The sequence below is a fragment of the Uranotaenia lowii genome, chromosome 2 (assembly GCF_029784155.1).
Source record: "Uranotaenia lowii strain MFRU-FL chromosome 2, ASM2978415v1, whole genome shotgun sequence".
NCBI lineage: Eukaryota > Metazoa > Arthropoda > Insecta > Diptera > Culicidae > Uranotaenia > Uranotaenia lowii.
The window spans coordinates 8,731,692-8,744,299 of record NC_073692.1 but is presented as its reverse complement, the minus strand read 5'-3'; positions in this window follow the sequence as shown (position 1 = coordinate 8,744,299).

Genomic DNA, 12,608 nt, shown 5'->3' with positions numbered 1-12,608 from the left:
TTTTGTCATTTTTGTCATTTTTGTCATTTTTGTCATTTTTGTCATTTTTGTCATTTTTGTCATTTTTGTCATTTTTGTCATTTTTGTCATTTTTGTCATTTTTGTCATTTTTGTCATTTTTGTCATTTTTGTCATTTTTGTCATTTTTGTCATTTTTGTCATTTTTGTCATTTTTGTCATTTTTGTCATTTTTGTCATTTTTGTCATTTTTGTCATTTTTGTCATTTTTGTCATTTTTGTCATTTTTGTCATTTTTGTCATTTTTGTCATTTTTGTCATTTTTGTCATTTTTGTCATTTTTGTCATTTTTGTCATTTTTGTCATTTTTGTCATTTTTGTCATTTTTGTCATTTTTGTCATTTTTGTCATTTTTGTCATTTTTGTCATTTTTGTCATTTTTGTCATTTTTGTCATTTTTGTCATTTTTGTCATTTTTGTCATTTTTGTCATTTTTGTCATTTTTGTCATTTTTGTCATTTTTGTCATTTTTGTCATTTTTGTCATTTTTGTCATTTTTGTCATTTTTGTCATTTTTGTCATTTTTGTCATTTTTGTCATTTTTGTCATTTTTGTCATTTTTGTCATTTTTGTCATTTTTGTCATTTTTGTCATTTTTGTCATTTTTGTCATTTTTGTCATTTTTGTCATTTTTGTCATTTTTGTCATTTTTGTCATTTTTGTCATTTTTGTCATTTTTGTCATTTTTGTCATTTTTGTCATTTTTGTCATTTTTGTCATTTTTGTCATTTTTGTCATTTTTGTCATTTTTGTCATTTTTGTCATTTTTGTCATTTTTGTCATTTTTGTCATTTTTGTCATTTTTGTCATTTTTGTCATTTTTGTCATTTTTGTCATTTTTGTCATTTTTGTCATTTTTGTCATTTTTGTCATTTTTGTCATTTTTGTCATTTTTGTCATTTTTGTCATTTTTGTCATTTTTGTCATTTTTGTCATTTTTGTCATTTTTGTCATTTTTGTCATTTTTGTCATTTTTGTCATTTTTGTCATTTTTGTCATTTTTGTCATTTTTGTCATTTTTGTCATTTTTGTCATTTTTGTCATTTTTGTCATTTTTGTCATTTTTGTCATTTTTGTCATTTTTGTCATTTTTGTCATTTTTGTCATTTTTGTCATTTTTTTAATTTTTTTCATTTTTGTCATTTTTGTCATTTTTGTCATTTTTGTCATTTTTGTCATTTTTGTCATTTTTGTCATTTTTGTCATTTTTGTCATTTTTGTCATTTTTGTCATTTTTGTCATTTTTGTCATTTTTGTCATTTTTGTCATTTTTGTCATTTTTGTCATTTTTGTCATTTTTGTCATTTTTGTCATTTTTGTCATTTTTGTCATTTTTGTCATTTTTGTCATTTTTGTCATTTTTGTCATTTTTGTCATTTTTGTCATTTTTGTCATTTTTGTCATTTTTGTCATTTTTGTCATTTTTGTCATTTTTGTCATTTTTGTCATTTTTGTCATTTTTGTCATTTTTGTCATTTTTGTCATTTTTGTCATTTTTGTCATTTTTGTCATTTTTGTCATTTTTGTCATTTTTGTCATTTTTGTCATTTTTGTCATTTTTGTCATTTTTGTCATTTTTGTCATTTTTGTCATTTTTGTCATTTTTGTCATTTTTGTCATTTTTGTCATTTTTGTCATTTTTGTCATTTTTGTCATTTTTGTCATTTTTGTCATTTTTGTCATTTTTGTCATTTTTGTCATTTTTGTCATTTTTGTCATTTTTGTCATTTTTGTCATTTTTGTCATTTTTGTCATTTTTGTCATTTTTGTCATTTTTGTCATTTTTGTCATTTTTGTCATTTTTGTCATTTTTGTCATTTTTGTCATTTTTGTCATTTTTGTCATTTTTGTCATTTTTGTCATTTTTGTCATTTTTGTCATTTTTGTCATTTTTGTCATTTTTGTCATTTTTGTCATTTTTGTCATTTTTGTCATTTTTGTCATTTTTGTCATTTTTGTCATTTTTGTCATTTTTGTCATTTTTGTCATTTTTGTCATTTTTGTCATTTTTGTCATTTTTGTCATTTTTGTCATTTTTGTCATTTTTGTCATTTTTGTCATTTTTGTCATTTTTGTCATTTTTGTCATTTTTGTCATTTTTGTCATTTTTGTCATTTTTGTCATTTTTGTCATTTTTGTCATTTTTGTCATTTTTGTCATTTTTGTCATTTTTGTCATTTTTGTCATTTTTGTCATTTTTGTCATTTTTGTCATTTTTGTCATTTTTGTCATTTTTGTCATTTTTGTCATTTTTGTCATTTTTGTCATTTTTGTCATTTTTGTCATTTTTGTCATTTTTGTCATTTTTGTCATTTTTGTCATTTTTGTCATTTTTGTCATTTTTGTCATTTTTGTCATTTTTGTCATTTTTGTCATTTTTGTCATTTTTGTCATTTTTGTCATTTTTGTCATTTTTGTCATTTTTGTCATTTTTGTCATTTTTGTCATTTTTGTCATTTTTGTCATTTTTGTCATTTTTGTCATTTTTGTCATTTTTGTCATTTTTGTCATTTTTGTCATTTTTGTCATTTTTGTCATTTTTGTCATTTTTGTCATTTTTGTCATTTTTGTCATTTTTGTCATTTTTGTCATTTTTGTCATTTTTGTCATTTTTGTCATTTTTGTCATTTTTGTCATTTTTGTCATTTTTGTCATTTTTGTCATTTTTGTCATTTTTGTCATTTTTGTCATTTTTGTCATTTTTGTCATTTTTGTCATTTTTGTCATTTTTGTCATTTTTGTCATTTTTGTCATTTTTGTCATTTTTGTCATTTTTGTCATTTTTGTCATTTTTGTCATTTTTGTCATTTTTGTCATTTTTGTCATTTTTGTCATTTTTGTCATTTTTGTCATTTTTGTCATTTTTGTCATTTTTGTCATTTTTGTCATTTTTGTCATTTTTATCATTTTTGTCAACGTTTTAAACGTCTATTTTGTGTCATTTTTGTTAGCATATTTTTTTAGCATAGAAATTTCTCCCAACGATTTAATTTCTACGGCTTACAATTAGAAGGTCCTACATACGACACAATGAAAAAAAAGACTGCTATTTCTGAGCCTACAAGCTTCGATCTATTCTAACATGCTTCCATGTGATCTATCAATGAACCGCCTGCTGCGATATCTGTCATCACGTTTGCTTAGGGCAACTGCAACAGCAGTCTGTTTCCATCGCCACCTACGATCAGCTGCCACGTGCCGTTTGTTTTTCCAGAGCTAATCCCTTTCCTTTCGACGTTGCACAGAACAAACATCGACTCCGGATCGATGAAATTATTAGTAAGCACTTTATCTAAAATAAATAACCAAACCAACTGAAAAGCGCAGCTGAATTCAAATGAAATCGTTTCCCTTTTGCTTTTAACTTTGCGCCGCTCATCATGACGACGGACGGAAGAATCGAAGCGAAGGGAATAAATCATTACCCAGTCTAATGCATTTCATTCATGGGTCATTCCGAAAAAAGCGAAGTGACTGCAATGTTTTACAAGCGTCATAAAATGGATGGAAATTAAAACCGACGAAAAAGTTTCTTATTTTACGACCCCACAACCACAAAGGGAAGAAACGCTTGAAATAATTGCTAGTTTTTAGTCGGACCGACTCCCCCGCTAACCAAAAAAAAAAAAAAAAATAACCCCGAAAACGGAAAAGAAAGTTGCCTCCCTTCAAAAGTTGTTGAAGGCGCGGCAAACCTAGAACCCAAACTGCTACACAAGCACACACTAGAAGGGACGTTTGGCATCGGAGGATAATTACCCTTTTGGCCAAAATGAGACAAGTGGCGAAAAGTGGCGACGAGCAAACGCGAGGGCCCTGGCTTCGGTCGTAAAAGAGCAACTTTGTATATCCGACGGGGAACTCTACTTAGGAACAGTGCTCTTTGGGCGGGCGAAGTGTGGCCACTTTTGGCCAGCAAGCAACAGCAGCAAAAAAAAAGCGAACATCCGAAGAACATTCTGGACAAAGGAAATCTGACGGATTTGCGGGTGGTTGCCCTACGAGATGTAAAATATGACTGGGCGGTTTCCGATTGTCGGTTGCCCTCTGAAGAACGCATCGAAGAGGCAATTAGCTGCGGTTTTGTTTGAGCTTCAGCTTGAATTTTGCGCAACAAATATAGAATGATTTTAAATTGGAATTTGAAGATTCTGATTCATAAACTTATAAGATTTTGTCTTTAGAAGGATATTATTGCATTAAGCTAAGAAGTCTTGAAAAAATTGCTGATGGCATTCAGTTTGATCTGGACGAATCCCGACCAATTAACCAAAAACATTTTTGACCAACAAATATATAAAAATTGATATACATATTATCCTTTTTGTAGACCCCTTCTGAAGAGAGAAAATTTCATCTCATGAAAAAAAAACACAAATGTAGTCATATTTGGATGTTTTGAAGAAAGAATGGTATCATAAACAAGTCGACCCCACATAAGGAAGGGACCCTACATAGGAGAGGCTTCCATACAAAAATAAATTGGAATATTAAACAACCCTGACAATTTGTAACATTTTCATCCAAAATTCGACACAAACAAATTTTGTCTCAAAGAGATGACAACAGACTTCTTCAGAATTCCAACATAAATGTTTAGAATATTTTTAGAACTCGTACAAAGATCAAATGCCTTTAATGATGGCTCACAATGTTGGATGTTTGCTTATTGATTTACATATTCCATGTTCCACATATATTAAGGTTGCCAGAATTTTTTCCACTCCCATCCGGGCTTAGCATTTCCGGGCATTTTTCCAAAAAAAACCTGGCAAAATCCGGGCATGGATTTCAATTTTTCAAATCCAAAAACCGGGCAAAAACCGGGCAAAATTTAGATGTAATTATACATAAAAGCAAAGAAAAAATGCAAAAAAAAATTTAAATTAATATTTTATCAATGTAATTGCAGACTTCCAAAAACTTGTTGGAAAACTTAAATATTTAAAGGTTTATAAAAGTAAAACAGCGAAATTATTTGAAACAACCGTTGAAAATTTCCATACCGTTAATCGATTTTGCCGAAACATACTCAAAAACTTTGATTTTTTTTTTGTTTCTTTGTGAAAATGGTGAAAAAATCCGGGCAATATCCGGATTTTTTTCACGATATCCGGGCAACCGGGCCGGACCGGACTTTATCGAAATTTTGCATCAAATATCCGGGCAAACCCGGATAAAACCGGGCAATCTGGCAAGCTTACATATATTCATTGAATGGACAATGATGGTAAACATTATCGAAAACGGTAGCCTCCGTACAAAATTAAAGAAAATTTCACACCACCCGAAAAATTTAAAAGTGTTTAAAAAGCCTCCCACAATGAGATGCATTTCCCATTCACAAGATATTTCACCCACGAAGGCTGTGATCCCCAAAATTTGCTCGTAAATATTCATACCAACAATAAAAGTGAACCCTTGTTCGACAAGTCGCGCGACCTTAGTGTTGTTGTTGTTCGCCAAACGAGACACAATTATATTTTGATTCAGGTTCCGTATCCTGGTTTCCTTCTTCCCCGGCCATGGTGGGCGCCAAACCCTCGTCATCCGCCACGTCGCGTCGGTCGCCGGTTGGACGTCAAACTTTTCGACGATGTTCGACATTCAGACCACCGAAGTTGGGGAAAGTTATGGTGAAAGAATATTATTGAAAGCAAATATCCCCTTTTGGATGGGTTTCCAGGAGAAAAATGAACAGGAACATGATGAACGCGGAAAAAATGAACCAAGTTCTGACCCACCCTGTAATGTATTCCATTTTCATTCTAATCCGCTTAGGTGGGCAGGCAAGCGAATCATTTTTATGTTCCTTTTTCCCCAGGTATAGATGGGTGGTTTCGTTCGGTTTTGCCTTTCTCTTTTGTAGAATAACAACAAAATTATAATGCGGAGGTAAAAAGTTAATTGAAATTTCTCTTCCGGGTGGCTGGAAACAACGTGAATGTTTAAAGATTATGATTTTCAACTAAAACTGTTATCCTTTGTGACGTTACTTATTGAAAGTTTTAGTTAAGAGAAACCTTCTATTTCGAAAATAGACCTTCATCAAGCAATGGATAAAATGACCAGAAGCAAAGGTAGAGAAACTCCTACATGTGGGCAAACAACGGGAAAACAACATCTGAAATGCATTTCCTTGCCCGTTTTTTTCGCGGTTCAAATTCACCCGAAAAAGAGCGGATGTTTTTGTTTGCACAGCAAAACCCACGCTTTGGCTAGGCACTCCAGTTAGAAGCTCTCATCGGACTATGGACGACACTTAGTGCGCTGTTTCGGAGAACCCTGGAGGCCAAATCCCGAAACGCACTCAAATTGATATCCTCCCCATCTGATACCTACATTCGCGCGATCCCGCCAAATGCATTTCGTTGACGACCTCCTATCAGAGGAAAATAGCTTCCGGTTCCGATTCCATGCCATCTACTAGGAAGGTAAAACAACGTTAGTTTCCTACTTTCCTACGACCTTGCTGCCGCAGCAACAAGAATGTCAGATAGGTCTATCTTTTTGTTCTGTCTGAGCTGTTGATTTTGCGAAGTGAAACTAGAACGCACTTGAGTGCTCGCGACTATGACAGTTTGGTCAGAAAACAGCCGGTCAACGCCTGGGATGACCTTACTCGCAGCTTTTTTACGCACCACCTTTTGTGATTACAAAATTGTCCAGCCCGATTAGGAATCGAAAAGTGCAAATTCATTTTTTAAGGTCACTGTTGGAGGAAAAATCGCCTTATCTAATTATTTTTACCATAAAACTAAACTTATAACAATGATGAATGCAGAACATGAAAATATGATTGGTCTTCAAATGTCTATTTTCATAAAATCCAAAAACATTTCCAAATTCAAAGTACATCCTACATGAGCCTCTGGCTTTCACAGAGATAATATTATTAAGAGACAACCTCTCATCATCGCTTGTACAACGGGTCCCTGAAATGATCGATCGATTATGTCAGTTGTTAATCAATCAGTGCTTGTTGAGACCGTGCTCTCGAACAGTTGTTTTTTCCTTCGCTAAGTAAAGTGCAACTGTTTGAAAGTCATTCAAGATCACGGACATTCTTTCGACATTATAATTACTTGATTATATTCCACTTAGCTGGTGTATCGTTTCCGCTACATGCTTTGCCCAGGGGGCTCTTTCTCCGGCTTGGAGGCATTCCGCCGTCCGGCCTAAAAGTCGCAATGCTAGCAACAATGCTAAGAACAGTCCCCGAATGGCTAGATCCCCGAGGCGAACACGTTCTTCCTTCGTTTAAAACCGATCAGTTCTTCCAAGCTGCCATATATCATCTCCCCCTCCGACGAGCAGCTCGTGGGTAAAATGGAAAAACGTAATCCAATCGATGGCGGTTCCAACTACCTTCTCAAAGTATGGAATCAGACTCAAGCTGCGAAACTGATGAAGCTCGATCGCCTCACCGATGGAACTCCAACCCTTAATTCGTGTCACTGTCGTGGCTGGAAAGTCAACAGACGACTATTTCGATGATCTTGAAATTCTCATAGACACCCACCTAAATCAACACCAATGTCTTTCCCTAGACCTTCCTAAGACCTTCGATCGTGTTGATTGCATTGCCATCATCAACCAACTGATCAAATGGAACATTGATGGTCGCCTGTTGCACTAAACCAACAATTTCCTCAAGAACAGACGTATCCAAGTTCTCATAAACGGCGTACGCTCTCAAATGAAACACATCCGCATGGCCCTGTTCCTCATAGGACTAAATATCCTTTTTCAAATAATCCTAAACAACATAACAATCCAAACCTACGTTTATACTCCTCATTTCCACTTCCCTTTGTAACCAGTAAGTTTACTTACTGCTTAGTGGGTCAAGGATCAGCAATGACGCTGTTGGAACGCGTTCCAAGGAAGTGCCTTAGTGAGTAAGGAAAGAGGACCACCCTAAAATTCCCGTGCACAGAGGTAGCCAAACACTTATGTTAACTCACCAAAATATAGCAAGAGATGGCGCTAGTAGTCGTGTGCATCGGAAACGCACTAGGAACGCAGCAACGAATACAATAGAGCATGGTGGGAAGAATGGAAAGACAACTACAAAGCCGCTAGCTTGCGTATGGGGTCAAAGATCTTGCTCTGAAACGGCCTCGCTTTGCATGGATATCTTGAGCCGACCACAGCCTTGCTTTGGTTCAACTGATAAAGCAATCGAACTACCAGGTAATAGCCATTTTGAACCCCATACCAGGCAACACACTAAAATGGCAAATATTTCTACCATCATGTCCCTACAGAACCCTGAATTCCTAGTTAGGAAAACCTAACCTGCGGTGTTGTGCTCAACGATCCAGCCCAACCGACGAGCGGTGCCGATTATCCGAGGCGTTGTCGTTGCGAGTCATGTCGCGCGTCCGTCGATTGATGATCAATCTGTGTATGTGTGATGGTTTTTTTGCTGTTGCGGAGTTTGGGCTGGGGCAGATGGGTCACACGCCTTATGCAAAGCGGTTCACAGATTACGCAACAGTATTTAAAATGTATTGATTTGAACATCAAGCCTTGATCGAGTCTCGACGGGGAAGTGGCAGACACTACAATCACAGGCAAACAGACGCCGCACTCCATTTCCATTCTTCGCAAAACGTAAAACGAGAGCCAGAGTGATAGGCAATGTCACAACAAGAAAGTGCTACTTTACCACTTTTTAAATCGTTTGCTTTGTTGATCTTTCCGTGACAACCAGGAACTCTCTCGATTATAAAACTGCTAGTGTTAGAACACTTGAAACGTAAGTTGATTCATCTGTAAACTATTTCAAAGTTCTTAAAGTTTTACAGTTTATGTTTCAAGAAAAGTCTGTATAAGAAAGTAGGCGATGGTTTGTTGGGGTATCGCACTTGTTTTTTTTTCGCTCCGTTGCGGAGACAATAAAATTTTTGAGGTTTAAGTAGTTTTTCATTGTAAAATTTTTTCTTGTGATTAGTGGATAAAGCAAAGTGATCAACAATTGCATGTTTCATTGTATGTGCCCGACCCGATTTTCCGTTGATTTCATCCACCTCCAGCAGTTGACATCGATGAATGATCCGGTGCATGAGGAAACATACTTCCTATTTTCTTCAACAATTGGTGAGCTCGTTCCATGATCCTTCTTAATCATTTATTCTGAACTGATGTTTCAATCCGGGAGTTTCTACTTGAGAATTCTCAAAATTAGAAAATTCTTATATACTTTTAATTGATTTATAAAGAGACGTGAGGTGATCCCCGCATTTTGCGGGGAGCGCAGGGGCGTTTTTTTTTCTATTGCAACCTACTTTTCCATCTGCAAAATAAATACAATTTCGGAAACATTTTTGGGTTTAATTTCTAATGATATGTTGATTACTATTTACTCTAATGTTTTTTAAAGCAGTGGCTGGAAGCGAAGTGAGATGCGCATAAGAATTAAATTATCCTACAAATAAAACGGATTCTTCAAAAAATTTTACGTCTTGGAAGCTGACCGATTGTACATTAGGGTGGCCCAAAATTGTACTATGTCTGGAATTTTGGGGGCTCAAGCTTCAGATGATAGCTTAGGGAGTAAGAATCAATATTTTATATGGCGGCGAGTCAGAAAAATGATGTTTAGAGGTCGCACTGGTTCGATTTTTGAAAAAAAGGGCATTTTTTCGACATTATGTCCTAATAACATTTTCAGATCTTGAAAAAGTATCAAACATGTGTCTCTAATATTTTTCAAATTTTCTTTATAATGTAAGTTTTAAACTAAAAATTTATTTGGACTGTTTTAGACTCTCAATTTGTATGTATGATTTTTTAAATTTCGCAATACTATGAATTTTTTTGAAAAAATAATTTTCAATTCACAAAAAAGTATACTTTGAAATAACATTTTCAATCAACATTGAATTCAAAATATGAGCAACGTTATGATGTGCAACTTTGCAGAAGAAAGTGTACAGCTATTACTTGTCGTTAAAAAGTTATTCAAGTTTTTCTGATTGAAAAAGTCACAAATTTCAAACTGTTGCTAAGAATTGCTCTATATTATGATGTGGATGAGTTTCGAGCAATCTAAACTTCTGATATCAAACTTTTTCATCCTTTTATCGATCCTTCAATCAGCAGAAACAACCATGACTGGTTTCTAGATTTTTATTTTAAATTTATTTAGTGGTTGTAGCCATAACACATTCACCAAACCGTCACCCAAGTATGGGTAACACGACCTTCAATCAATAAAAAATCTAAAAACATGAAATGGTTCTTTCTGGTGATTTAAGGATCGATAAAAGGATGAAAAATTTTAATATCAGGAGTTTATTTGGTTCTTAGATTGCTCGAAACTCGTCCACATCATAATTTAACCCTTTCCTTCCCATGGTAGCACAGGTGATCCACAACTTCGCACAGCTCGCATTTGAACTGGGCGCTTTGGATCAACACCATTTTTTCACCGGATGTGTAGATATGAGTGAAGAAACATTGCACGAAATTTGAAGAAAATCGGTTCGCTAGGTTTTGCTTGGCAGGTCAAAAGCTGCAAAAAAGTTGGATTTTTTTCGAATTTAAATAAAGTCGTCATTTGTTGTTCAATAACTTGTCAAGTTTTTATAATTTCCTTCAAATAAAATTACTGACGTGCAGAAGGTTGCTTATGCAAGCAGAATCAAATGATGGTTTACTTAGATTGCAACTAAAACATATAAATTTTTGAGTAAGTAAAGTGGATCACTGGTGATACACTGGGAACAAAACGTACTTTTCTTCTTGTGAAACTTCTTATCGATACTCTAGAAAATCATTTCGTCAACAAAAAAATTCGCTTCAGGATAGTTATTTCATCTGCTCAAATGACCACATGTCTCGAAATGTTTGTAAAAGTTCGTGATTTTCTCTAAAAACTGCATATTTTGTTTTCCTTGCGCAAAGTGTCATGGCGGCCATTGTTCAAGGCAAAAATGAAAATTTCAAACATTTCAATAAATAGACTATCGAGGGATGCGTATACCAAAGAAATTTTTTATCAAATAGGATCGTTTTAGTTTGTGATCAATGAAGTGATGAAATTCCATGTTTTTTTGCAATTATTTCCTGTTTTGCATTTGTACCCTATGTGTTGTTATCTTCCCAATGGAGCACATATGATCCACCTCAAAACTCAAATTTATCAAATGGATCATAGTAGGCTTAAATTATGTATCTTTTGTTCTAGAATTTTAGCTGTAAATCAATATTTCTATTTTTAAAACGTGAAAAACCTCGTGGGAAGGAAAGGGTTAAAGCAATTCTTAGCAAAAATTTGAAAATTGTGACTTTTTTCCACAATGAAACTTGAATTACTTTGAAACGACAAGTCATAGCTATACACTTTCTTCTGCAAAGTTGCACATCATAATGTCGTGCATCTTTTGAATTCAAAATTGATTAAAAATCTTAATCCAAAGTACACTTTTTTGTTAATTTTAATTATTATTTTTTACAAAAAATCATAGTATTGCGTAATTCAAAAAATCATACATAAAAATTGAGAGTCCAAAACAGTCCAAATACATTTTTAGTTTAAAACTTACATTATAAAGAAAATTTGAAAAATATTAGAGACACATGTTTGATACTTTTTCAAGATCTGAAAATGTTATTAGGACATAATGTCGAAAAAATGCCCTTTTTTCAAAAATCGAACCAGTGCGACCTCTAAACATCATTTTTCTGAGTCGCCGCCATATAAAATATTGTTTCTTACACCTTAAGCTATCATTTGAAGCTTGAGCCCCCAAAATCCCAGACATAGTACAATTTTGGGCCACCCTATTGTACATATGCTCGTTTTAAAAATCATGTTCCAGATTTAAAATTAGCGATATTCATCAAAATTTTCTTTGCTAAAGGTAAATCAGAGGTAAGTTTTTAAATAATATGTAACTTTTTTCCTCGTTGTGATTCGTTGTTATGACAACACATTTGAATTGTTCGGGTTACTGTGTCAGTCATGGATGTTAAAGTTGGTTAAAGTCACAAACTTTGAATTGATTATGTCGATGTTCAAAACTTTCTCCCGCAACATCTTTTGAAAGAGTTAGTTAGGAAATATTTAGTGATGGTACTAATTTTTTTCTCTGCTCTTCCAATTTTTATTTTCATGAACGAGTATAGGAGCTATATTCAGGGTCAATGACCAGAATGCACAAAAATCCAAAACAAGTGGTTTGATTAAACGATGAATACAATTTCCGTGCAGAAAAACCTCATTTCCATCCATAGAAGGACGAACTCTCAAGAGCCACCATCAAGGAGCATAGTAAATTTTAGCAAATGTGCTTCCAACGTGAATATTTTAAACATTTTTAACCATGGAAACGTATGGTAGAACTGTTGTCCACGTTTCTTCCTCCCTTGGTTCCAGTTGTCTCCGCGTCCAATACTGCAGAGTGGGCCCAGCCGAGTTAAGCTGGGTAGTAAATGTACTTTTACTACTCACCGGGATGCTGGCAAGATCTGGCTGTGTATGTTTCATAAGCATAAGCATAAGGATTATGTTTCAGGAATAATTCGTATAAAGAGCCAATGATCAGTAACCTGATAGAAAAGAAAGTGACGCATTCAAC